At 43.4% G+C, this 24,052-nt stretch overlaps 1 protein-coding gene across 2 annotated transcripts in view; it reads left to right on the plus strand.

The window, feature by feature from the left end:
* Positions 1 to 2,948: 2,948 nt before the first annotated feature.
* The window catches only part of TAB2 (TGF-beta activated kinase 1 (MAP3K7) binding protein 2), a 280,656-nt gene continuing 259,552 nt past the window's right edge, over positions 2,949 to 24,052 (plus strand). For both annotated transcript variants that reach the window (XM_085611640.1, XM_085611643.1), the window contains exon 1: positions 2,949 to 3,394. The gene's annotated coding sequence lies outside the window, so the exon portion shown is untranslated. The remainder of the gene's footprint in view (positions 3,395 to 24,052) is intronic.

Consider the following 24,052-nt stretch of genomic DNA (forward strand, 5'->3'; position numbering starts at 1 on the left):
GTTATTGCTTGCTACCCGATTGCTGTGTTTTCATGGCTGATGCCTTTAATCTAATTACATACCCTGCGGAGGGGGCAGAGAACGTGTGTAAACAACAGGAGACAAAATATGGCCCTTCAGAGCTGCCAACTGTGAAGCCAAGTTGGAGTCTTAGCGTCGGCCCAACACCTAGTGATTCTTGGCAAATAAATGAATCTACCCGTGCCTAAAAACATTTTATGTAACTGGTGCTAATGTCAAAGCGCTCCGATACATTTGGGTTTGCGCTACTTAAAACTGTGGGGGGAAGAACATGGGAGTGTGAGAAAACATGAAAGCCATTGAGCAGGGGCTTGGCAGGCAAGCGGAGGAAAGAGCAATAGAGTCGAGGCAGAGACAGCTCACGAGGGAGCGCAGAGGAGGAAAAAGCACAGGGGCAAGGAACGTGTTCCTTGTTTGCGTTCTTGCTAAAGCGCTGGAAAGAACGAAGACACGCTTACCTTGTGGTGTGTATAACACTACCAATGCACCCCCTAAATTGAACGGAATTACTGTAACTGAGAAGTTTTCAGTCTGATGTTAGACTTGTCCCAAATGAGCGCCACCATTTTAGGATGCCAGGCCGATTTGCGACCCCAATCCAAGCCTATATGTATGCAAAACTCTTCAGTGTAAAAGCCACACAAAGAGCATGAATGGGGGAGGAGGAGAAACAATGGTGGAAGCGTCTGCCAATTTCTTCTTTAATTAACCCCTTCCCTGCTCATGACGGAACCGTTCCGTCATGAGCCACGGTTGTCGTGTGCTCATGACGGAACGGTTCCGTCATGACAATCCTGCCGGCGGCCGCTCCGCCTGCGCGGCGCTGTTTCCCCGCCTGTGCGGGGCGACAACGCAAATGGGCGGAGTCATGACGGAACCGTTCCGTCATGAGCACAGCTCAACTGTGGCTCATGACGGAGCGGCTCCGTCATGAGCACAGGCCCGCCGCGCTGCCCCCCTGCCCCCCCCAGCGCTGCAGCGGAATGTCCGCAGCAGCGAAGGGGTTAACAGAGCGCCTGTGAACCATGAAGCGTGGCGTCCGTGCAGTGGGGGGAGAGGGCGGGTGGTGTCCGTGCAGTGGGGTGGTGGGGGCGGGGGAAATAGTTTGAAACATATTTAACATACGAAATGGTCTGAAAGTAGCCAAGTATTTTTAAGCAAATCTGTTAATATATTCAATCTAAGTAACAAGCATTGGCCGCACGCGCGCCTCGCGCTTAAAGTAAAAAAAAAAGAAAAACAAGACAAGCGGAGCGTAGCGCGCGCGCGCTTGGAGGCTGGGGAGCGGACCCTTTGAAGTGCTCCCAAAAGCGGAGTGCATGGCGGCACGATGCGCGTGATTGTGCGCGTGCTAGCCATGCAATCCGCTTTTGGGAGCACTTTGAAAAGCCCCTTTACAATAGTATCGCTTTGCGATCGCTTACGCAATAGCAAGGTCAAGACCTAAAAAGGGGTTATGGAGAGAGCAGCAGGCAGGGGGAAGAAATAGTACCTGAATCACTTCGGGAGAAGCGGAAGGGAACTTATTACGTTGAATTAATCTGTGCTTGGTCCCAACTCCAAAGCAAGCATCAGAAGTGATGTTTTGGCTGCACTAGCCAATTAAAACTGATGCAAAGAAGAGTAACACTGATGCAGACAAATGGTAAGCAATGGGCGGGCTTCAAACCCTTTTTGTAAATAATAGTGTCCTGCAAGCGAGATGCATGCGCTAGCGCATGCTCTCACAGGCTCAACCCTAAAAACAGTAGTGTTAAGTTGTTTATTATTTCTCCTTTCTGTAAATAAAGATTTAGATATTAGAGCCACAGTAGTGAAACAGTGCCACTATGGTTATTGTTAAGTTATACTTTCTATTATGAATTCAAATTCGTTTTTCTAAACTGAAATCGTTTTCTATATTACTGTGAAATTTCAGATATCATCATGGGGAGTGTATACATATGGTAACACGTAAAGAAGTTTTTGTCAAACTTCGACAAATATTACATGGGTCTCTAACCTGTAATACGAGCTACGTATGTTCAATGAAAATCTTCCCGAGCTACTACTATTATTAGAGATCTAATTGTTACCACATCAGACAAGGTTATACAAGTGCCCACCATTAGCAAAGATTACCAGCGGTGATCACTTTAGTACATCAAGCACGATTGCCATCAGTTATGTTAAAAATGCTTCGACAATGTGGAATGCCTCTACAAGGGACTGTCATAGCTGCAATGTACCAAGTTAATAATAATAGTAATAAACGTCCCCAACACCGTTATATTGTTTTCACTCAATCATCAGCTTTATATATTTTTTGAAAATTCAACCATTCTTTCCTCAAACATTAGCTCAAAAAAGCACCTAATCGCTCTCATCAAAATTCAAAAGATTTATATTTATTTTATAACGCGTTTTTGTTTAGGTTTGGTTCTTGTGGTGTAAAAAGGTGAGCTTTGAAATATGGCCACGCACTGAAGCAACAACACTCTTACTACTGAAGCCACCTGTTAAGAAAAATAGAGCCACTGGAATCCTTTGTCAGCCGAGGTTATTTCATGCCTTGTACGGAAGCCTATTGTGTGTTGTCTCGTAAAGGACTGTGAGGTGCGCCAGGGTCCTGTAGTACTTCAGATTTTCCTAACCAATCAAGTAGTTGGAAACATATTCTTTGAGAATTGAAAACTTTTGGTGATCATGGATTTGTTAAGGAAGGGTTGCAAATAGGATTGGAATGGGACGCGCACCTCCATTTTTTATTGGCTGCCTTGCCTTAGAGACTAAACACGAGCTTATTATTGGTTGAGACTATACTTTACAGTAGTTCATTGGCTCTATGAGCTCGGAAAGTGCACGTGCCCCCGTGGCGCTGTCTTGAGCTGCTGCACGTCCCGCCCTCTGTCAGTAGGCGACTCTAGTAACGATAGCACAGATATGCTGATTTTTCAAGGGGTGTGTGACTCTACTCCTCCATTTCGATGAGCCGGTGCCCCTGGCAGCCGGAAGTTTCCCATTGCCCGGTTGTACGGGATTGGTGGTAGCATGTCAACTGTTCCCTAAGGCGGGCTGAAGTCTGAGCATCGACTCCGCCCCGCAGCAGGTTCCTTGGTGCGTTCCGCTGGGAAGAGCCACCCGGTCTGTACTTGCGTTACGAGCGCGTCACCTCCTGCGGGGCCCCCTTCTGACTATCCCTCCCTCCCGCTGCTCCGGAGCACCGCGGCTTTCAGCCCGGGCCTAGGCCCCACCCTGTACCACGGTTGCAGAGAACCCCTTCTTTCCGCAGGGCTCAGGCTGATCTCCGCGGTTCCTGCTTGGACGACAAATCTGGCTCGCCTGCAACTCTCACCTCGGGCCTGCACCTCCGCCCGGGGTCCATAAGATTGAGGTGAGTGCTGTTCTACCTGCAGAGGGCCGCTGTAGTTGCCCATCGCTTCACTAAAGCAGGGCTGGACTCCGTAACCACTGCTTGCTGTTCCTGTTGTGCACCCTGGTTGCGCACCCACCTCCACCTGTCTACTTCGCCCAGCCGCTCTTGTGCTTTCTTCCCACCGATTCTTTGGTTCTGAGTTTTTGTGTTTGCTGTTGCCCTTTGACAGACGATCTTCTCCGCAGGGGGTGGGGTTGGACTGCCTCTGGTCCTACTGCTTCTGTGTGCTAGCTTCCCACTGATTTCTGCTCCTACCGCGGTAGGGCTATGCTAGTGTCCTCACACACTTCCCTGGTGTGTTGCTGAGATGCTAAAGACTTCGTGCACACTGCTCTGCAGTGGTGGTGCGAAGCTTTATTAGTGCTCATGGAGGCTAGTCTGGGTCTCTACATCAACCCATCCCTGGAGGAGGGAAAATGGGTTGGACTTTAGACAGTTCCAGATCCACCTTCCATCTGAGGTAACAGCATGTGAACTCACTCTGCCCCCACTACTCCGCGGGGGCGGTTCTGGGCTCCACACCCACCATTGTTTGGGCATGTTATTGAACTCTAATCTGCACTCTATTCAGCCAAGTATGGGTCAAGGCAAGGTATCAAGTAGTTTCCGATTAAACTCCTTGACTGCCTTATTAAAATGTGTGTGTGCATTTATATATGAGTGTGTGTGTGTGTTTGTAGCCGGGCCGCTCTCATGACGTGTATATATCATGCGCACGAGCCACAAAAGTCAATGGACATGTCTTGCTAAATGTTTGCACAGTCAAAGGGTTCATGCTTAATCAGTGGACTGGGGGTCGTGAGTGGTACATAGTTAGTACAGAGCTTTGACGTATGCACTGATAAAGATGGGGCATTGACACCCATGCTTTTGAAAGATGTTTTCATTTGTGAACGCTCTCATGTTTTCTCCAACTAAAATTTATATCTTGAAGGAAAAAAAAAGTTAAGTAAATACTTCTATGTCGGTGGAGTTTATATTGTGGGCACTACCGACCCATATTTCATAGGTCTGTGTTTTTTCCTTAAATAAAGCTTAAGTTCCAATTGCAGCATTTAATGCACTAACATACTTTTAGTAGTCCTTGCTGCTCCCCCCTTACATATTGTAAACGGTGTGCACGGGATTTTAAACACTTGCTGTTTGCTACACAATCAAAAGCCCTGTTATTCAAATACTGTCTGGTATTTCGTGCAATCAGTGTCAGCCGAATGATCTGTTCACCTGTCCTAAAAAAGGGAATTGGCTCCTTTGAGTGGTTTTTGTCCCACTGCAAGTCGCCTGCACCTTGTGGTAGTTCAGACCTTACAATGGTTTTGTGGTTTGTTTTCAACTACTCATTGTACTTCCCTCAGGCAGTCTTTGAAAGTAGGAGTCTAGAGCACACCATGGCAAGTAATGGCATAAAGTAATTAGATATTTGAACAGGAAGATGCGTCTGTCATTGGTTACTGTTTTAGGTATCTAATATAAGTTAATATCCAATTATATGAAACTTAGCCGCCCCCCCCCCCCCCCCCATTTAATATAACAACTTTACCAAAAGGCTGGGTCTAAGCTGGGGGTGGCATGGTAGCAAAAGAACAATGGATGTAACCCATATCTCTTGACTGGGGGTCAATGCTTGATTTACTCTGCATTCCGTCCATCATCTGTGTGTCTTTTGCTTTCTCGCCCTAAGTGCGCTGGGTATGCTCAGACGTGGGTCCCAGGCTCATTGTGCAACTGGGTTCAAGCTAGCCTGGCTGATGAGGGACGATGCCCCGAAATTAGTCCCAGGATGCTTGTTTCTGGTCCAGGGAGGGCCTGGCTTGGCAGTTCGGGCTGGACTGGTCCCATGAGGCACAGGGTCAAGACTAATTTGCATATGGCTGGGTCTAAACTGGGGTGGCATGGTGAGCAAAAGAAATATGGATTTAACCCAGATCTCTTGACTGTGGTGAATGTTTGATTTACTCTGCATTCCGTCCATCTTTGGGGTGTCTTTTTGCTTAATATAACAACTTTAACAGGTTGAGAGTTATGATATTGTCAATCATTTGTGTATCTCTAACTTGGCAAATGTCTTGTAGTTATCAGGCTTTATTCCCGGCAGTATCCAAGCCTTGACAGGGCTGATAAACCAAGTTGCCAGCCGAATCATAATACTATCTGTTATGGTAAAACAGCACTTTAGTATTTTCCTGCTGCCCCAAGTTCACTTGTTAAAATTTGACGAAGTGGGCTGGTAAGAAGAGATTAAATTGAAGAAATACTGCAGAAATGGGGTGCGAAAATAGGTTTGTGCGGTATTTCCTCATTTCTCACGAGTAATTGAAATCCGTTCTGCACCCCTTGATTACCATTCGTTAATTTCAGGTGTAGCGAATCCATGCAGTTTCCGTAGACCACTCGGAACGATGGCCCTTGTGTAACATAACATGGGTACAAACATTGTAACCTATGAAGGCTGATGCACCGAGCAAATGCTGCAAGAATGTAGACGAACCAGAATGTTAACTACTCTTATGTGTACACATTAATGCCTAGTATTTTAGTCTGATATGTAATGCTTCTGTTTTAATTCCTGTCAAGTGTACAGTCTGGCCCAGACAGGAGGCCATTTGCGCAACAGTCTTCCTGTATGGAAAATGTGTGCAAGTGAAAATCAACACCATTACCAACAGACAGTGGCAACACACTCTGCCCTGTGTCAGCAAGCTGCAGCTCCACATGTCCTTGTTTTTTTGTTTTTTTGACGTCATCCCAACTGGAGCAGCTGCTTGTAGTAGGTATATTAACAGTTCAGATTGTTATATGTGAAAGCAGGCACCCATGGAACCTAGACTTCTCCTGGACTGGCCAGATCAAATTTGGTTGGAGGAGTCATTTGTGTTCTCACCTCTGCTAAGTCACATGATATGGATCTTGGCACACTTAGCTTCACTGTACCCGATGCAGGGAGTTATCAGTTCTCCAGGAGGTTCAGAGGGGAGATTGATTAGCCATTCTTTATTTGCTAGTTGAATCGTGGAACTGTCGGTGGCAGTTTAACTTTTACCAAAGTACGTTTTTAGAGGGAAACTTTGGTCTGGTCATATATACAATTGATCCACCTCCCTGATGCCATCTAACATGACCTAGGGCACGCATTCCCTCCTGACCTGTAACTGCAATGGTGTATTTTGCCTAAAGTTCTATAAAAATTGAGTATTGACTTGCGTTGAGATGTTGTGCTTGGTTCTTGTGCAAACTTGATAGTTTGTCAACAGTTGTGCCAAATTCTTTCAAAGTTATTGGCCGCTATTTACACTTGGACCACTTCAGGGTCCATAAATGTAAATTATTGCCCTTTGCGTTTCAGAAATGGTGATAAAAACCTTAACATGCCATGCTCTTGAGGAGTACAATAAATCAACAGTCCTCTGCTTTTTGCGACTGCATACACTTGTTCACTTCTATGAAGTAAAATCTAAAATTTTAAAGGTTCATGTAGAAGATGTGACCAGAGATGGAGCAGCCAACTTGTATGACCTTAAATGACCAAAAATTGCAATTCAAGTAAAATTGTTTCGCATACTACTTTGGGTTATGAAGCCAGTTGCTGCAAGCCTTGGGTAGAGAAGAAATTTAGAATTGATGCATTGTATCTTATACTGCTACCTCCATAAAACTTGTACAATTGGAGAAAAAAACTGCCGTTCCATATTTGACAAAGGGTGACTAATACAATAAACATGTCATGGTTTTCAGAAATGTTTCAGATGCACAAACTAATAGCAATTTTTCTTTTGGATGTTGCTCAAACAAAATAAGAACAAGCATTGGCATAGCCAATAGGTCTCGCCTTTGGGACCTTATAAGTGTTTAGCCATGCAACAGTTGCATAACTAAATACTTATAAGGTCCCAAAAGCGAGACCTATTGGCTATGCCAAGCGGCCGTGCGGCCGCGAAAGTGAAAGTAATCACGGTAAAGCGCAGTGCCCGCGCACATGCACTGTAGCTCTAGGCTGGCCTGGTAGCACTTTTTGGAGCCCTCTCAATAAGTCGCCAGACCAGCACATGCGCTGGGTCAGGCGAGACCTAAAAAAAGAAAATGGGAGTAACTTGCGTTTCACGGGCAGTATCAGGCCCTTGCTAGTTGTCCAGTAATTTAACTGCCAGTTTGGGGAGTGCCAATCTATTGAAGGAGACCCTAGACAAAGAGATCGCAAGGCTCTTAAGGGTCTCTGGTGCGAACACCAGAAGCCCAAACTAACTTTGAAAAACATTTGGGGAAAACCTCGAAATACACTTTGTCTGAATGTTCAGTTTGATCACACAAAACCTCCCAACAACTCCTCCTTCAAGAAGATTGGGAGATTTTTCAGTTTTTTTCTAAACACCCTGTTGCAGCCTTTTAGGAGTAGGACGTAGTTGGTATTGAAAACTTGAGCATATTTACTCTTAGCGCTATCCAGCTTGTTTGGTGATCCTATGATCCTTTAATGCGCTACCCTCCAACGGTGGATATAGAATTAAGCCAATGCATATTATGTTTAGAAACTTGTTCGATTTGGATCGCCAACATTTTGATTCTCCCCCGCTCCTCGGCAATGACCATGATCAGGCTAAAAAACAATGTCATAGGTATTTACAGCAGTTATAAACGCATAGAGTGTATCTTGAGTGAAATTCCTTAGTGAAGGGTTGAATGGACATAGTAGGAAAGATCAGAGGAAGGGGGCATCATCATCATCATCCTCTGTGTGTGTGTGTGTGTGTGTGTGTGTTTCAGACTAGACAAGAGGTCAGTTCTAGAGACTACTGCCTAATGGGCCCTATTTAAATGTAGCACCCATTTTTTATAAAAGTAGAAATAGTGTCATGTTAGTTGTTGGTCGTCATAGTCCATAAAAAAACAAAATCCCAGTGCAGGTGATCAAAGACCTTCTTCTCTTCTAAAATATTTGTGCTGTTAATTGCTTTGTTAGCAATTCCTTAGTGCCATGTCTAGATCAGTATGTTGTCTCGTATCTCTGCAAGGGACATTTACTATCGCGGAGAAGATCATACTGTCTGCATATTAATTTTTTCATTCGGTTAGTAGTGAAAAAAGATGATGTGGCTCAGGCGATGCGGACATATACCACTTCATTGCCTGCTGCTTGTCTTCCAACCCCTTACATCTTTTTTTTATTTTTTTTCTTGGTTACTCTTTCCTAATCATTCTGTGGGTAAGCCTTTTTTTAATTACTTTGTTTCTGTGTCATTGTTTCAACATTAACCTTGTCTTTTACCTTACCTTTTTTTTTAACGAATAACCGGTTCATGTAGGTGAGGCTAAGGATGTACATGTGAGGGGTTAAGAGCAAGGGGTTATGGTAAGGGTGTAAGAGGTTGTGTGTAAGAGTGTTCCCCTTACACTAAACTCTACACCCTTAACCTCTTACCTTCTTGCATCTTATTCTTACCTCCTTGCTCTTTAGCCCTTTACACTTAATACTTCTCTATTACCCCTTACCCGTGTAAACTTGCTTACCATTGGCCCTTCTTAATACCGCTGTGCCAGACCCTTACATTTTGCCTCTCATCCCATACCTTGTAAACTTATCTTTTCCTTTAACCCTTCCTCCTTAACCACATATCCTTACTCACTTTTTCGTAAAAAATATCATTTATATAATATTACTTTTTATATTTTTATATTGTATGACTTACAATAAAAATGCATGATTAGATGGTCTATGATGATGGCTCTGATAGCTGGAACTGCTGAGTTTCACTGGTTTTGTACGAGTGAAATCTTTAAGGGTATACATATACCGTGTGTGTAAGTGGATGTATTGGTGACTGGTGGCTGTGTGAGTGGCTCGGTGGGTGGATGAGTGTGTTTGTGAATGGCTGTAAGAGTGACTGTGAATAGCTCTGGGTGAGCGTCTCGGCGTGTAAGTGGAAGTCTGGGTAAGTGAGTGGCTGTTTGGGGGGGTGTATGGGTAAGTGAGTGGGTGTATGACTGGCTATTTTGCATAGTGTTAGTAGCTGTATAGATGAGTGAATGGGCACACAAGTGATGGTATTGTTGTGTGAATAGTTATGTAATTGGTTTTGTGGATGAGTGAATGGAAGTGTGAGTGGCTGTATGGGTGAGTGAGTAGCTCTGTTAGTAGGCGTATGGGTGAGTGAGTGCGTCAAAATCCATAATTATGTGAAAATAACGCAGCCGTAGAATTGTATAAAAAAGGAATCTGATAACCAGGTGGAGGTACTCCATATACGAAGAATCATGCAGATTGAGAACAAGTGGTAAATAATATACTGTTGCTACCATAAGCCTCTTAACCAAATCCCCTAGAAAGTTTGTATTTTCTGTTGTAATATTGCAGGGTTAAGTTATGCTTTATTGCAGCATGGTTAGTTATCATTAGGCCAAAAAATGTAATTCTATTACATAAGACTTGATCTAGGATACCCTTGTTATTGGGGCAGTCGCAGGATTACACATCCTGCTAAGCATGTAAACATGCCAGGGCTATTGGGTGTTGTTCATGTTGAACTCCAGTGTCTACAGAGATGATTCTACTAAACTGTATTGCATACAAGCAATCCGTATGAAACGTGCTTTAGAATGTTTATTGGTTATATGTTAATTTAACCATTATTTTGGCATTGCTAGGACGAAGGCGTTTAATTAATTAGCTGTATTTGAGTTTTTTTATTATTATTAAAAAAGGTAATTGCAACTCTGTTATAGTTGTAATTAGTGGAGAGTGAAGTGCAGAAGTAGAACATGCTGTAGTAGAGGACAAAGTAGGCTCAGTACAGGACAACATGCTGTGCATTTCTGATATGACAGTGATCCCAAAGTTAACGAACGAGAATTTAATCAGGAAATTGTTTAGATTAAACTCGAAAAACCCAGCGATGAACCAGATAAAAATGTTCACAGCTAGAGCATCAAATTTGATTTTACCATATGTACTGTTCTACATAACCGCAAATACTCTTGTCAGTAGGAGTGAAGTGATTACCAATTGAGTATAAGGCATAGTGTGAAGGAAAGTAAAGAATACGTGATATTCTTGGTCATGTAACCTTAACATTGACTTGTGATATGACTATGGATGCAGCATCATTTCTTTGCATCATTTTATTACTATGATCTCCCAAGCCACCCTTTATAAATTCTCCTTTCGTCTGTTCCTCCTTTTGACGCATCCCAAACCTCATTTTGCCACTAGGATTTCCCAAATCTCTCTCTAGAGACTCTCCCCTCCTTTTACTCATCCCAAGCCTCATCTTACTACAATAATCTCCCAAATAACCCTTTCTAGACTCTTCCATCTTCTATCCCTTCATTATCTTTTTCAATCTAACTAACAGACTTGCATGTCCACCGCCCATATTAATACACATTTCCCTATACTAATCCACCACTAATCCTTTTTAGGTTAGAGTTCTCTGCTACTCGCCAAAAAGCTATTCAATACCTTGTCCGGGGTAGCGAGCGCTAAATAAATACAATTACAATACAATAGTGTTACCCTTGAGGAAATGCCCACGAGGAAACGGTTTGACAACGAAATAGATGTAAACAAATGGCACGCTCCCCGCAACAGTGTATATGGCCCGGGAACCAGAGGAGATTGTTTTAAGAAAACCTGTTTAGTAGTTTTCCAGGAGGGACTCCCGTAGCTCCTCTGTTTCAAGTAACATAGTATCTACCAACGTTACCATGATTTTTTTTATTTTTTTTAAAAAAAAATTTAAGCGATGGAGTAACTTGTCTACATCATGCAATTTCAGTAAGCTCTCCTAGAGTTTGCAGGGCCACTGGTCCTATTCAGCTGTAGGAGCTAGTTTGTCTGACTCATCGAGATAGGCTGATATCCTCAGTGATCTGACAGCACAGTGTAGCGGTGCATAAAAGTTAGTGAAGCTGCCCAATGTATACCCAGAGGGGCTTGCAAGATTTGTCCCTAAAGATTGCATTTAATGAGTTGTTTGGGATCCACCGCCCAAAAACATGAGGGCAAGTATTCTAACATGAGTGTTGCCACATCCAGTGTCTTTAAAAAGGCATTAAGTGGTTTGGGTTACTGTTTAATCTGTGATTTGGATTTGGAATCGAAAATCAGCTAGCGCTGAGTTAACTCACTTTCTCAGATTATTCTTGCATGAATGCGCTCTAGCCGTTAGAGCGGTCTTCTTAAAACAGTCTTTTAACTGAACAGTCATGAGACTAGTAACTTGAAACTCAAACTAGCAGTTCATAATACAGGCATTAAATCCGACAAATTAAGAGTGTCTCAGATTGGTACCTTGCTAGCAGCAGCTTTATTGTGAATGGAAAGTGCTGCAGCCTCTCTTTATTTATATTACTTTTAAAATTGGGCTTTCTAACAAAGATTTATAAGTAAGTTCTTTGGTATGGAGTTTTTAGAACACGCAGGAGAACAAGATTAAACCTTTCTCGAAGGAACGCAGAGGATCATTGAAGAAGCAGTGAACAGCAACGTTCCCAGAAAGAATATGGGACTACTGATTATGTGGAATTGAATAGTGTGTACAGTATTTTTGCAGATGTTTTTATGCTCCTGCCTCCAGCTCCACCCTTAAGATCCCCATAATTCCCTGATTCATGCCACGGAGTCTACTTGCATGATTAGGATATTAGTGATCCTTGTATGCGTCCCCATCATTTAAAACAAAGTGAAATCCACACAGATGACACCGGTCGAGGCCAATACACCGAGAATAGCTGCATCTCAAAAGACCTGTGGGTCACTTTTGTTTGTCATGTATATGACAGATGGTGAACCCGTTATTTTCCATATGGACTATTAACCTCCAACCTCATGCCTCTGGCTTGCAGGATGCAGCCTTAAATAGTGGGGAGAGTATTGCCACTGAAGCCTCTTTGCCCCCTCTTTAGTACGAACTGTCTGGTTAGTAGGATAAACCTGATTAAAGTTCAATTTTCATACATCTTTGCCAATCAGGTTGAGATGCGAGTGTCTTTGGGGAGCAGCCAGGATTTTTATGGATGCAGCCGGCTATTGGGTACATGCACTAAGTCTCTTCATGTTTTATCAAGCTGTGTTAAGAACATTATCCATTGGTTGGACCAATTTTTTGGGCTTAAGCTACTTGCCCGCCTCCCTCCTTTCAGCAATCCTGTAACCACCCGACCCCTTTACTTACTCTCCCGTTGGGTGGAAAAATCATTCTGCTACCGGACACCCATTCAGCTCTAGCACTTAATGCACAGTGCAGTTACTTGAAAAACGTTTAGAGAGAAACAAACGTACTTTTGGTTAGTAACCATTTGATAACTCATTAACTGAAAAAAAGAGAAGTGGACCATCATATGATCCAAGTTACTGAAGAGCAGTTCCCAGAATGTGGCTGATGTTGACCTCTGCCCCTAGCCACTCCTTTAGCTCACAGTATTAGCAAGAAGTAGCAAAGAGAGGAGGAAAACAATAATGTTTTTTCTTCATGAGTGAGTCCTTTCGCTGAGATTCGCCTCATAGATATTTAAGCCTGCATCGTTTATCCTTAATTCTGAAACAAAAGCGGGTTTTGCTCCTAGAATTGGTCTTCAGAGGATTAGTACTTGAGGCCCCATGGTAACAATAGTTCTTCATATATGCTGTCCGAAGTATATTTGAAGAAAAAAAAAATGTAGCATATGATGAATATGAACCTCTAAGTAGCTGTAAAGTTCTTACAGCTATGACTGTGATCTAAACCAGGAAGAGTTTGTGTTTGTGTTCCTGAAAAGGAGTATACTGTTGGCATTTATAAAGTTGGAGATCAAGCGGGATCGCTTACCTCTTGTGGTTTCATTTGTTCATTGCCTACTTCCACAAGGTCATTGATTTGATAATTTTATCTCTTGAAGTTCGAAATTCACACTTTTTTAGATGCAAGTCATAGTTATCTTAAGCCCGACAATACTAAGACTCCAACGTTTAATTTCATAATTTGGAAGTATTGTGAAACAACAATTTCAGATTAATCTTGAGTAAATCCAATGTTCTGAAATTCATTTGACGCCACTATTAAGTCTTGTTAAACTTAATTGTATAAGATGGAAACGTTCAACATCCTTACTTGGGCCTCTTAATAGTGGATTCACAACATGCTTGGAACCAATTGTATATTTAAAATGTTGTTTTATAAAGGGGCAAACGCTACTTTTGACTAATAGTGTTGAAATTGTTTGCAATGATTCCCCAATTTATGGGCTTTTTTCTACCCCCTGAAATAGATCATAATGAGAGAGTACATTGTTGTGGAAGGTAACCCGTCGGTGAGTTAATGTACAGGGAATTGGAACAGTACTGGCATTGCTGTCTTTAATACATTTACTGTGTTAGATTACACATGTTCCTGCAGATTCATTTTGAGATGTTTATCCTATTGAATGTAAAAAAAAAATATCTTCCATGCTGCAGAGTGGATTAATCTGCTGCCACTGGATGACGTACTGGAGGGTGCATCCATAATTAAAAGTAGTAGTAAATAGCTAATTATTTCATACTTGCTCAAAACAGGTTATATCTGGAAATTAAACTTTCCTACTTACGGATCAGCTGACCAGCCTCCATATATACTTAACAACAATTTTGATACCCAAGCTAAGAAGTGTGTATTTTGTTTACATTGCCATCCGTTGGCTCAGTGCACTCTGGCATGGTTGGGAATTTAAAAACTAACCTCTTTGGTGTGGTTTTCGTTATTTGTGCGCTGAAACAGCAGAATACATATTACAGTGCCAAAGTACATGATATGAAAGACCTATTAAATATAGCAATCTGTTATTGTTGCGGGGAAAACAAAGCCATTTTTATAAGCTATTTTTGGGTGCTCGTATTAAAAATGTGTCTGTAAATGTAGTGGTCCTTTTTTTGTATGTAAGATTTAAATTCTGCCAATGTGATTAATAGTTTGTCATGGTGCATATTATTGATTTGTAATTTTTTTTTATTAGGTTGTTTTGATTGGTTTATTTTGATGAAGACCTCCCAGCAGCGCCCTCCAACCCCTTGGCAAAATAATACATTTGCACTTGCACAAATTTCACTATTGTGGGTAGTTATTTCTTTTGTTTGAATTCTTATTATTGATAGTTATATTATGCAAATTGTCATTTTTAAAAGCCGGATTGAGATTTTCTAATTCGGTTCCTAAATTGAATTTAGGCGCAGCAATACCTTTGTGAATTGTGCACAGTAGATTTGAAGCTGTCCTTTTCTTAAAATCAGCCTTCATCCATAGCTGATCGAACAAGCACCCTTGAAAGTAACAATGACCCAGCCATGGGGAAGTGGTCATCCTTTCTTCAATCCGGACAACTGGAAGCACGTTTATACATTCCATTTTTTTGGATAATCCCTTGCATATTGCCGTTTATCACACAAGTTTATTTATTGGACGGGACATTCAGAAACGACTTTACTGTTCAAGTTGCTAAACTGTAATGCACTTGGATGACTTTATCTGCTAGTTCTTCTTTTAATTGTATTTTTTGGTGAGAATAGAGAAGCAGGTATTTACATATTTTCCATAAGTATGTTACTTCATTCTCTCCATCAGTTAAAATGACATGCCATAAAATTGTAAGTTAAGAAGTTTTGCAGCCAAGTTTTGCAGCCATGAGTGTGGCCTATCTTTAGTCTCTTTAGGGTTTGGAGATAAATAGGCAATGCAGGAATTTGTTTTAGCTCAGTAGTTAATGGCGTGCAGTGCAAAACTGATGATCAATAGGAGGTTGCTCTCCATTATAATTTCTGTGCTCGTGTTTTTTTGTTTTTTTATTTCTTTCGTCCTGCACAGTCTTAGTTACCGTTCATTTTCTCAAACACCCTCGTATGGTTGGTTGCTGTGTCCGACTGGCCGACAGGCTCCTAGAGCCAGTCGGAATACAGCCCGAATGACCGGCCGGTTTCTCTTTCGACCGCCTAGATTGTATTTAGGCGGTCGGAGGTGAAACCAAGATGTGATTCGGAAAGCTTTTCCAATCACATTTTAATAGGGCCCTTTGTCTTTCTTTTTATTCGAGGCTGTTGGACTATGCATTTTCGGAAACCATCCATTAATTCTTAACTCCTTCCTCCCAAGGTGTATGTGAATGCCGGGAAAAGGTAGTATACATCTTCCTCTTCATAAGCTTGGTAGGCATCTTAACCTCTTGCCATAATAAAATGACCCCAGACTTGATGGTGTACATTGATCCTGTAAAATGCAAATGCGCTTGCTAAAGCAAATTAATGCTTTGAACGCACTTTCTAGCACAACTTAAGTTAAAGATTTTTCTGTATTTTCATAAAAATTAACATGAACCGGTTAATGACTGCATATTTCATACATAGAATTGCGGGTATGGAGATGTCCAATATAGCCTACACTTGCCTCTGCTCACAATGAATCTGTTTACTAGCTGTGTTCCGTGAGCTTCATTGTAACTGTCAACATGATCCTTAGAGCTGAACTAATATATGTATACTCTTCCTTCTATGGATAGGTGGTGGTACTTGTGTCGGGCATCCGTGCAAACTCATTCTTTCATGAGTCTACCATAAAGGGAGCAAAAGTGCATAAAGCACAATCAAAGGCCCTGTACGCAGCATCTTGTCAGACAATCGAGTTTAGCTTTTCTGCATACTTGCCAAAGGTGTTCTTTGATGCTTCTGCTGCAAGCCACTCTGGGCCATGCTAGCTCCACAGGATGGTCTTTCTGATGGCGAAAGTGCCTAATAAATGTTTTCATTAAAGCACTGTGCACAGGGTATAGCGCACACAACTAGTTTATCTTGCAGGATTGGTTTCTTGGTGCCTTTTATGTTTTACAATATGGGGCACTAAAAGCATGTTATTTTTCCTGATGTGGAATGAGGGTAGGCTTTTGAGTGCACAGTGTATCTGGTTCTAGATTATGGTAGTACACCTTTTTGTCAACTTAAGAGGGACCTATAGAAACGGACCACAGAACTTAGGCCCCTTTGTGCAATGGCAGCATTAGGAGGACGCAGCAGATAAAGAAATTGCTTTTGATGGAAGGATGGTAAGGGTTTTTCGCATCAGGGAATTATCTTTTTTTTATTTCATGTGATAATGGCGCATTTGTAGTATTAACAAATATGGCATTTTGTTAGGTAAGCGATTGGAAGCGGTACGTTACTGAGTGACATAACAAATATGGGTTTGCACTGAGCATTTAAGGTGATGGGGAAAATCTCGAAATCCACTAATGATCACTGAACATATGATACAGTTAATGAGTGATGGGTCAGATGTGCCCATGCAGCCAAGTCTTTTTAAGGGCAAATCTGACCTGACACCCAAAATTTGAATGCAAATCTGAACTATCGTTAAAGGTGAATGATTGTTGTCTCAAATGTGACTATGCAGTAAGGAGCACTGAGGCAATGGGACAAATCTAAACATGCATTAAAGATTACTCTTGGGGGGGAGGGGGGGGCATGGGCAAGATAGTGGATTGGTGGGACGTTCTCTACTATCGCTGCCCTTGACCGACCACCCTATGATCATGTACCATGCCCATCCGCTGTTATGAACCCCTGCATCTCGAGAAATTGAGGAGAACATGCCTTTGTGGTTAATGAGGCTGGGCTCTGCCCTGGAGCCCATTGCTTCTGGACTGTGCTTGGGGATGGATGGTCACAGAGGGCGGAGATCACATGGCACATCTACGGTAGGAGTGCCAATGGAGTCCCAAGGAGACCTGCGAGTATTGGGGACCTGTGAGCTAGGCGTGTTGGACACCCTCTCACTCTGGTGCAAAAGGGAATAATCCCTGAAATTAGAGGGCCAACGCCTGTGTAGTGACATGCTTGTGCCCTTGCACCTGAGGTCTCTCCTGGACTAGGTGCCTAGGGCTGCCTGGAGTCGTTCTGGATGAGACATCCAGGGCAGGGTCCACCTAGAGAGGTGTCGCCCTTAGGAAGGCCCTCCCATGCCCCTTAAGAGGAAAACATCGACTCGGGCACCCTCCTGGTATACCTTGAAAGCCCCTGACTCGGAGAGGTCACAGAGCCGGGGGCATACCCACCCGCACAGTGGTAATAATGAAGGTCGATCTATTCAAGAGCCTCTGCGCCTTTAAGGCTGAGCTGCACAATGAACTGAGCCATGACCTTCAGCAGGGCCTCATAGAATTGCATTCGTACCTGGGAGCAATGAATCATGCAGACCTTGGAACTGATGTGGACTCACTAGGGCTCCGAATTGTTTAGACCGAGATACGTCAGAAGGAGATTGCCTCAACATATGCCGCTACTCCGAAGAAGTTCACTGCTATGTGAAGACCAACTTGAGTCTACCGTGGAGAAAATGGAAGACCTGGAAAACCTCTTGCGATGCAAAAATCTCTGCATTCGTGGACTCAGTGAAGTGCCTAGAATGCTGATCTCGACTCCTCCGTGATGAGAACGTTTTCCTCAATGTTGGGAGACAACCATTCGGAAATAACAGCGGACAGGATACACTGGGTGGGCCCTAAGATCCCTTCCTAGTGGCAATGCTCCAGAGTTGTGCTTATCAAGTTTCTCTTCTACCTGGAAAAAGAGAAGGTCCTTCTGCACACTAGAACTGTGGGCGTGGTGCATTTCCACAAATACTCCTCCCCACACATGATATATCTCAAGTAGCCCTGCAGAAATGCGCAGCTTTTCGACCCATCCCTAGGAAACTGGATGGACGGACCACGCTTAAGATGTACATAACCTTTTGTCCTCTCCTTTAAGCTAGGAGGCAAACGACGTGCCATTTCGAATGCACAGAAAGCAACCACCTTTCGGAGTATCAAAATCGTCACCTCTTCTGGTACCCAGCCATCAGGGAATGTTGGACTGGGGCCTTCAAGGAGTCTGTGGGAAGAGTGCCAGCAGGCCCGACTGTAAACAGTTCTTCTCCAACATCCCCCCCCTCCCCCCCCCCCCCCCCATCGGCGAGGCGTTCATAATCACATGCAGCGTGTCCTGGGGAGGAGAGGTTGTTTCGGAAACACGTAGCCGCACTTGAAGAGGTTGTTGGCATACCTCATGAAGTGACCAAAAGAGATCAAGAACAGCTCTGGGCTTGAGAACTACAACTCCCCTTGGAGATGCAGGGAGACACTCATGCCTGCCCACGAGTGTGAAAACACACATTCGCACCTGCAGGTCCTCACTAACCACCCTCTGATCATAGCTCAATAAGCAATGGTGGTTTGAGGTGGATGACTGGAAGACCCTGTTCCGCCTACGTTAACCACAGAAGGCCGTCAGGAGAGACTGGTATCCCAGTGGTGGGCCTCAGTGGGGAGAGGTGTGCGCCACGGAAGAATGGTGGGGAGGTGGCTGTTTCTTGGTGATGTACAAGACAATGAGGTGACACCTGTACACTTGTAACTTTTAGTTGACACTGGCTGAGCTGGAGCAGGAGGGAGACCCATTGAGTTCTCCTGGCGGGAGGACTCGAACAGGGCGAATTTGTTCTTTTCTGGTGGTGTTCGGTTGAGTCTGTGAGACGGGTCTCCTGCCCCCTTATCTGGTGACGAGGAGGCCTAAGGCCACCCTCCCCTACTGCACTGTAAATCCGACTTGGCATTATGCGGGGTCTAGGGTACTCTGTGCTTTGATGTTTCTATTATTTTTGACTTGTTTTAGAATGTTTGTGGGAAGTTTGAAACTAATGGGGAGAAAAACACTGGTAAATTCGTGTCACAGAGGTATCTTGAATGTCCGTGAATCTGCTCACCTTCACACACCACCCACCTAGACACACTCGTGATTCAACTCATCTCACTTAATACATTGGGACTCAACTAAGGAGGCAGATGTTTAATTTTGGTTGGCGCTCGCTAGAGCAAATCTCTCACCCTGTCAATAGTATATGCAGGAAGCGCTTCTGGTAGACATTCTAGGGCAGCTGGCAACAGTGACCAGAGGCTTCCTCATCCTGACCGTAGTTCTTCATATGGGGTGGAACCAACGCGCAGATGATGGGGGTAGGGAGGGATGGGTGGTTGGTGATTCAATACATGAAGACTGAAGCCTTCTCCAAAAGATGAAAAAGCCATTGAAGCTTTGGGCATTAGAGATGCCTGGAGAGAGCTCCATGCAGAAACCAAGGCCTACACCCTTTATTTTCATGTCCACCGCACCCACTCACGAATTGACCATATTTGAGTGTGTGACTCTTTGATGGGACTTACTTGAGCAGCGGCAATCGGCCCTAGTTCGGTAACCAGCCAGTTAGCCCTGTGACGTAGGAATTCTCCAAGAAATTGGAGACTGCACCTATCCCTTCTTAGGGACGCATTCAGCAAAAGTGAAATAGGTCAACTAATAAAGAAACACTTTGGACAAAATGTGGGAGGGAGGTCACCATCCCTGGTTTGTGGGTTGCATTTAAGGCAGTAATGCACGGGCACTTCATAGCTGCGGCTGCCACACGAACACGACTAAGCAAGTTTGAAGTACAGAAATTTGAAGATGAGATTGGAGAGCTTGAGCAGACACGACTACAATAATTCATGTCACTCAACCACTCACGACAGCCAGAGACCAATTACAAATGTATTACACCAATCAGGCAGCGCTCTCTGTACTCCACCTTAACAATTGGTCCTACAGAACTGGTGATTAAATAGGCACTTCTATAGCCCGGCTCCTGAGCGTCAGACAGGAAAAAGAGTATGCATTTGATATACCGGCCATATCAGGGGCTCGACTATTAGATGATGAAGAGAAAGCTAACAAATTGTGTACTTTTTATGAGTACCTTTTATACGAGCACTTCCCCACTTTTGAAGGCCTTGGAAACCTTTCTTGAGTCAATCTCTCTGGCTAGACTTACAGATGCCCAAAGCGATTCGATGGACCGATCGTTTCGGAGGAGGTAATCCTAGCTATTAAAACCCTCAAATACAACAAGACACTGGAGCCTCATGGCCTCAGAGCTCAGTTTTACAGAATGTACTCCTCCCAGCTAATTCCAATACTCATGGCCCTGTTTAACCATTGTGCCAGCATGGGCGTCATCGGTCCAACGATGGGAGAAGCTGTCGTAAACTGTAATCTCAAAGCCATGCACAGATCTACGCACTGTGCCTTCTATCATCCTATAGCTTTGCTGAACATCAGCACTAAGCTATATACAAAGATTTTGGCAACCCGGCTCAATACAGTATTCTCCTCTCTGGTGCACCCGGATCAGAGTGGCAGCGTCCAGGGCTGCAAGGCCCATAAATAACGTTAGAACAGCCATCCAGCTGATTGACAAGGCCTCCCTATTAACACATACTGGCGATTATACTCTCGATGTGAAGGAGACCTTTGACAGGATGGATTGGACTTTTTGCATCTTGCAGTAAAGAAAATGGGCTTGGAATCAAGTTGCTCCAAACGATCTTTGTCAACTATGGAATTTAAAATGTTGACTTTATGATCCTAGCCACTGCAGTCCTGGACGGTAGTCCGCCTCCTGGAAGTTTTCAAAAAGGTATGATATATGATTAACTATGATAAATCTGAGACACTCGACTTAACCCTGCCAACGGAAAAGGTAGCGAGCTTAGTGCCCCACTTTCGTTTTCGTTGGGCTAAAACTTTGATTTATTATCTAGGTGTCCGCCTCACGAGATAAGTGAAGGATCTCTACCCAACCTTTCTTACTGCAGTTACGAAAGAACCTCACGCCTGCGGGCACTTGATGCTCTTTTGGGTTGGACTTATTTATACACTCAAAATGAACATTCCTCCGATCTGGCTTGATTTCCCTCTATCAGAAACTCTCCCAACGTAAACTGAGGACATTTATTTGGAAGGGCGAATCCCCGAGACTCCAGCAAAAACTTATGACTCAAATGAGGGAGACAGTAGGTTTGTTAGTCCCCAGTATTACCCACAGTTATGCTGCTGTGCAGTTACGAGTGGTGGTGGAATGGTCTACTATGCTCTCTGTGAAAAACTGGCATAGAATCGATCACGCCGTAGTCTGTAGGCCCTTGCAGTTTATAGTTGTAGAAGCGCTATACACCCTCGAACACCTAAATTAGCTCTCCAGTAGCCCCAGCACTGAAAACATGAGATAAATATGTGAGTGCAACTGGACACCTATCCCTCCCTTTACACCCCAATTCATTACAATCATGCATTCACGTCTGCATTGGACAGTCCAATCCTTTCAGCAATGCAAATACGCATATGAAGTTTGTGAAACTGAGTGAATATGCTATGCCCACAAGAGCATAAACACCCTTGGAATTGTAGCTCCCCAAAGTAGTCGGCACACTAGCCGCCATCTCGGCACTGTAGCAACTACTTCTAGAAACCCAACAGTACAGAAGAAAGTAACCCTTAACTGGAGAAAAACGAAGTTTTTTTTGGTAAAACCTTAACCCACGAGGGTTACCCCTGGGTGGCATGCTTCATCATCGTGTCCATCCCGTTCTGCTACAGAGCAGGGCGTGCTGCGACCTACTGAATATGAGGGAACCATATCAAGACTATACAATGATAAAGGAGATGGTGTAAAAAAAAAAAATAGTTGGATTTGTCTTAAATACCTGCCTAGTAGGTTTAACCTATTTATTCAGACCTCTAGCCGGTATGATTAAAAACTGGAGGAGGGGTTTAGGAAATAAGGGTCTCATGTAAAAGTGGCAGTCCTGATGACAACATTCCAGCCAGGATTATATCTGGCCTGAGCGAACAACTTTGTCCTATATTTGAAGGATTGGTGAATCTTTCACTTAGCTCAGGTACTGTGCCAAGAGATTGGAAACGAGCTTTGGTTAGACCCATTAGGAAAAACACCTCCATTCCATGGACTGATCTAACCAGACTGATCTAACCAACCTTAGGCCTATATCCCTTTTACCATTCTTAGGGAAACTGGCTGAGAAACATGTCAATCACCACTTGTCCAATTACATCGAACTTGTGGGGGCTCTGGACTACTCAGTCAGGGTTTAGGCCTAAACACAGTACGGAGTCCACACTCCTGTCTGTCACAGATGACCTACAGATGTATCAGGACAGGGGCTTTTCAGTAATCCTGGTGCTTTTAGATCTTTCAGCAGCGTTCGATACCGTTTCACATGCCATTCTTATTGAACGGTTATCGAACGCTGGCATCAAGGATAGGGCCATCGAATGGCTGAAAAGCTTTCTCCTTAATCGTTCCCAGAGAGTTATCATGGACTCCTACCGCTCAGCGGAGACAGATCTCTAAGGGGGTGCCCCAGGGCTCTTGTTTGAGCCCAACCCTTTTTAATATATACGTGGCGCCACTGGCTAGAGTGATGCGAAGATATGGTTTTATTCCAGTATCGTATGCTGATGACACCCAGCTCCTCTTTCCTTTTAAAACTCTCTCCGCTGAAGTGAAAAATTCCTTTTCTGCTGGCATGAAGGCAGTGGCTTCCTGGATGTCTTCCAACTTTCTCCAGTGTAATGTCAATAAAACGGAAGTAATGTTGTTTGGTGAGGCAAAAATGTTGTGGACCCCTGACTGGTGGCCGCCTGATCTAGGAATAGTTCCTGAACCTAAACAGGTTGTGAAGAACCTTGGGATTCGTCTGGATCAAGACTTGCTTTTTAAACAACATGTTAATTACACTTCAGGAATCTGTTTTCATACCATTAGTTTGTTACGGAAAATCTTTCCCCTCCTACCAGATTCCTGTAGGAGAACCTTGGTTCAGACCTTGGTTTTAAATAGGATTGACTACTGTAATGGCCTGTTTTTTTCTACCAACGAAAGTGTCTTGAATAAACTGCAGGTCATTCAAAACACGGCAGCTCGCCTTGTCCTTAATGTTCCCCCCCAGAACGGCTTCTGGATCAGCTACACTGGCTGTCGATCCGTCCGAGGGTAAAATTTAAGATATGCTGCCTTATCCACAAATGCATAAATGGCCAAGGGCCCGTTTATCTACAAAATAAATTTGTTCCCTACATTCCGCTTCGATCATTAAGATCTAGTAATAACCTCCTCTTGGTGATCCCTCGTGCAAAAAAAGCCAGACATGGGAATAAAGCTTTATTTATTACAGGCCCCACATTGTGGAATAAACTTCCTTTATCATTAAGACAGTGCAAGGAACATCTTACCTACAGGAAACTCCTTAAAACTGTGCTGTTTAGGAATGAGATCTAGCCCCTCTTTCATCTTGTCCTTGCTTTACCGATTACTAAAAAGCGCAGAGATACTCCAAAGGAGTCGATTCTAGCGCTATATAAACCAATAAATAAATGTACTCGGTTTCCTAATGGGTCAACATGTTTCAAGCCATCCCCCTATTGGCTTTTCATCAGGACCATAGGGAAACTATTATTTACAATGATGATATTTCTCTGGTCCCACTCCTGCTACATAACCATACTCATTGCTGCAATTGAAAGGTGTATATACTTATACCACCTAACTGGCGAATGTTGTCTTTTGTTTCTGCGAAAAAACAAACCGAGGGTTAGAGTTTACAGCCTTGGGGCTGTATGTATGTTATGTGTTCAATCTTATCATTTTCGGTGTAATTGGCACCTAAAAGTGAAGAGACGTGATTTTAAGAAACATACTGTAACAGGGCACAACTTGGTTCATCCTGATTTTATTATTATTATTATTTTTTTTAAATAAC

The sequence above is a fragment of the Triturus cristatus genome, chromosome 6, assembly GCF_964204655.1.
Source record: "Triturus cristatus chromosome 6, aTriCri1.1, whole genome shotgun sequence".
In the NCBI taxonomy this organism is placed as follows: domain Eukaryota; kingdom Metazoa; phylum Chordata; class Amphibia; order Caudata; family Salamandridae; genus Triturus; species Triturus cristatus.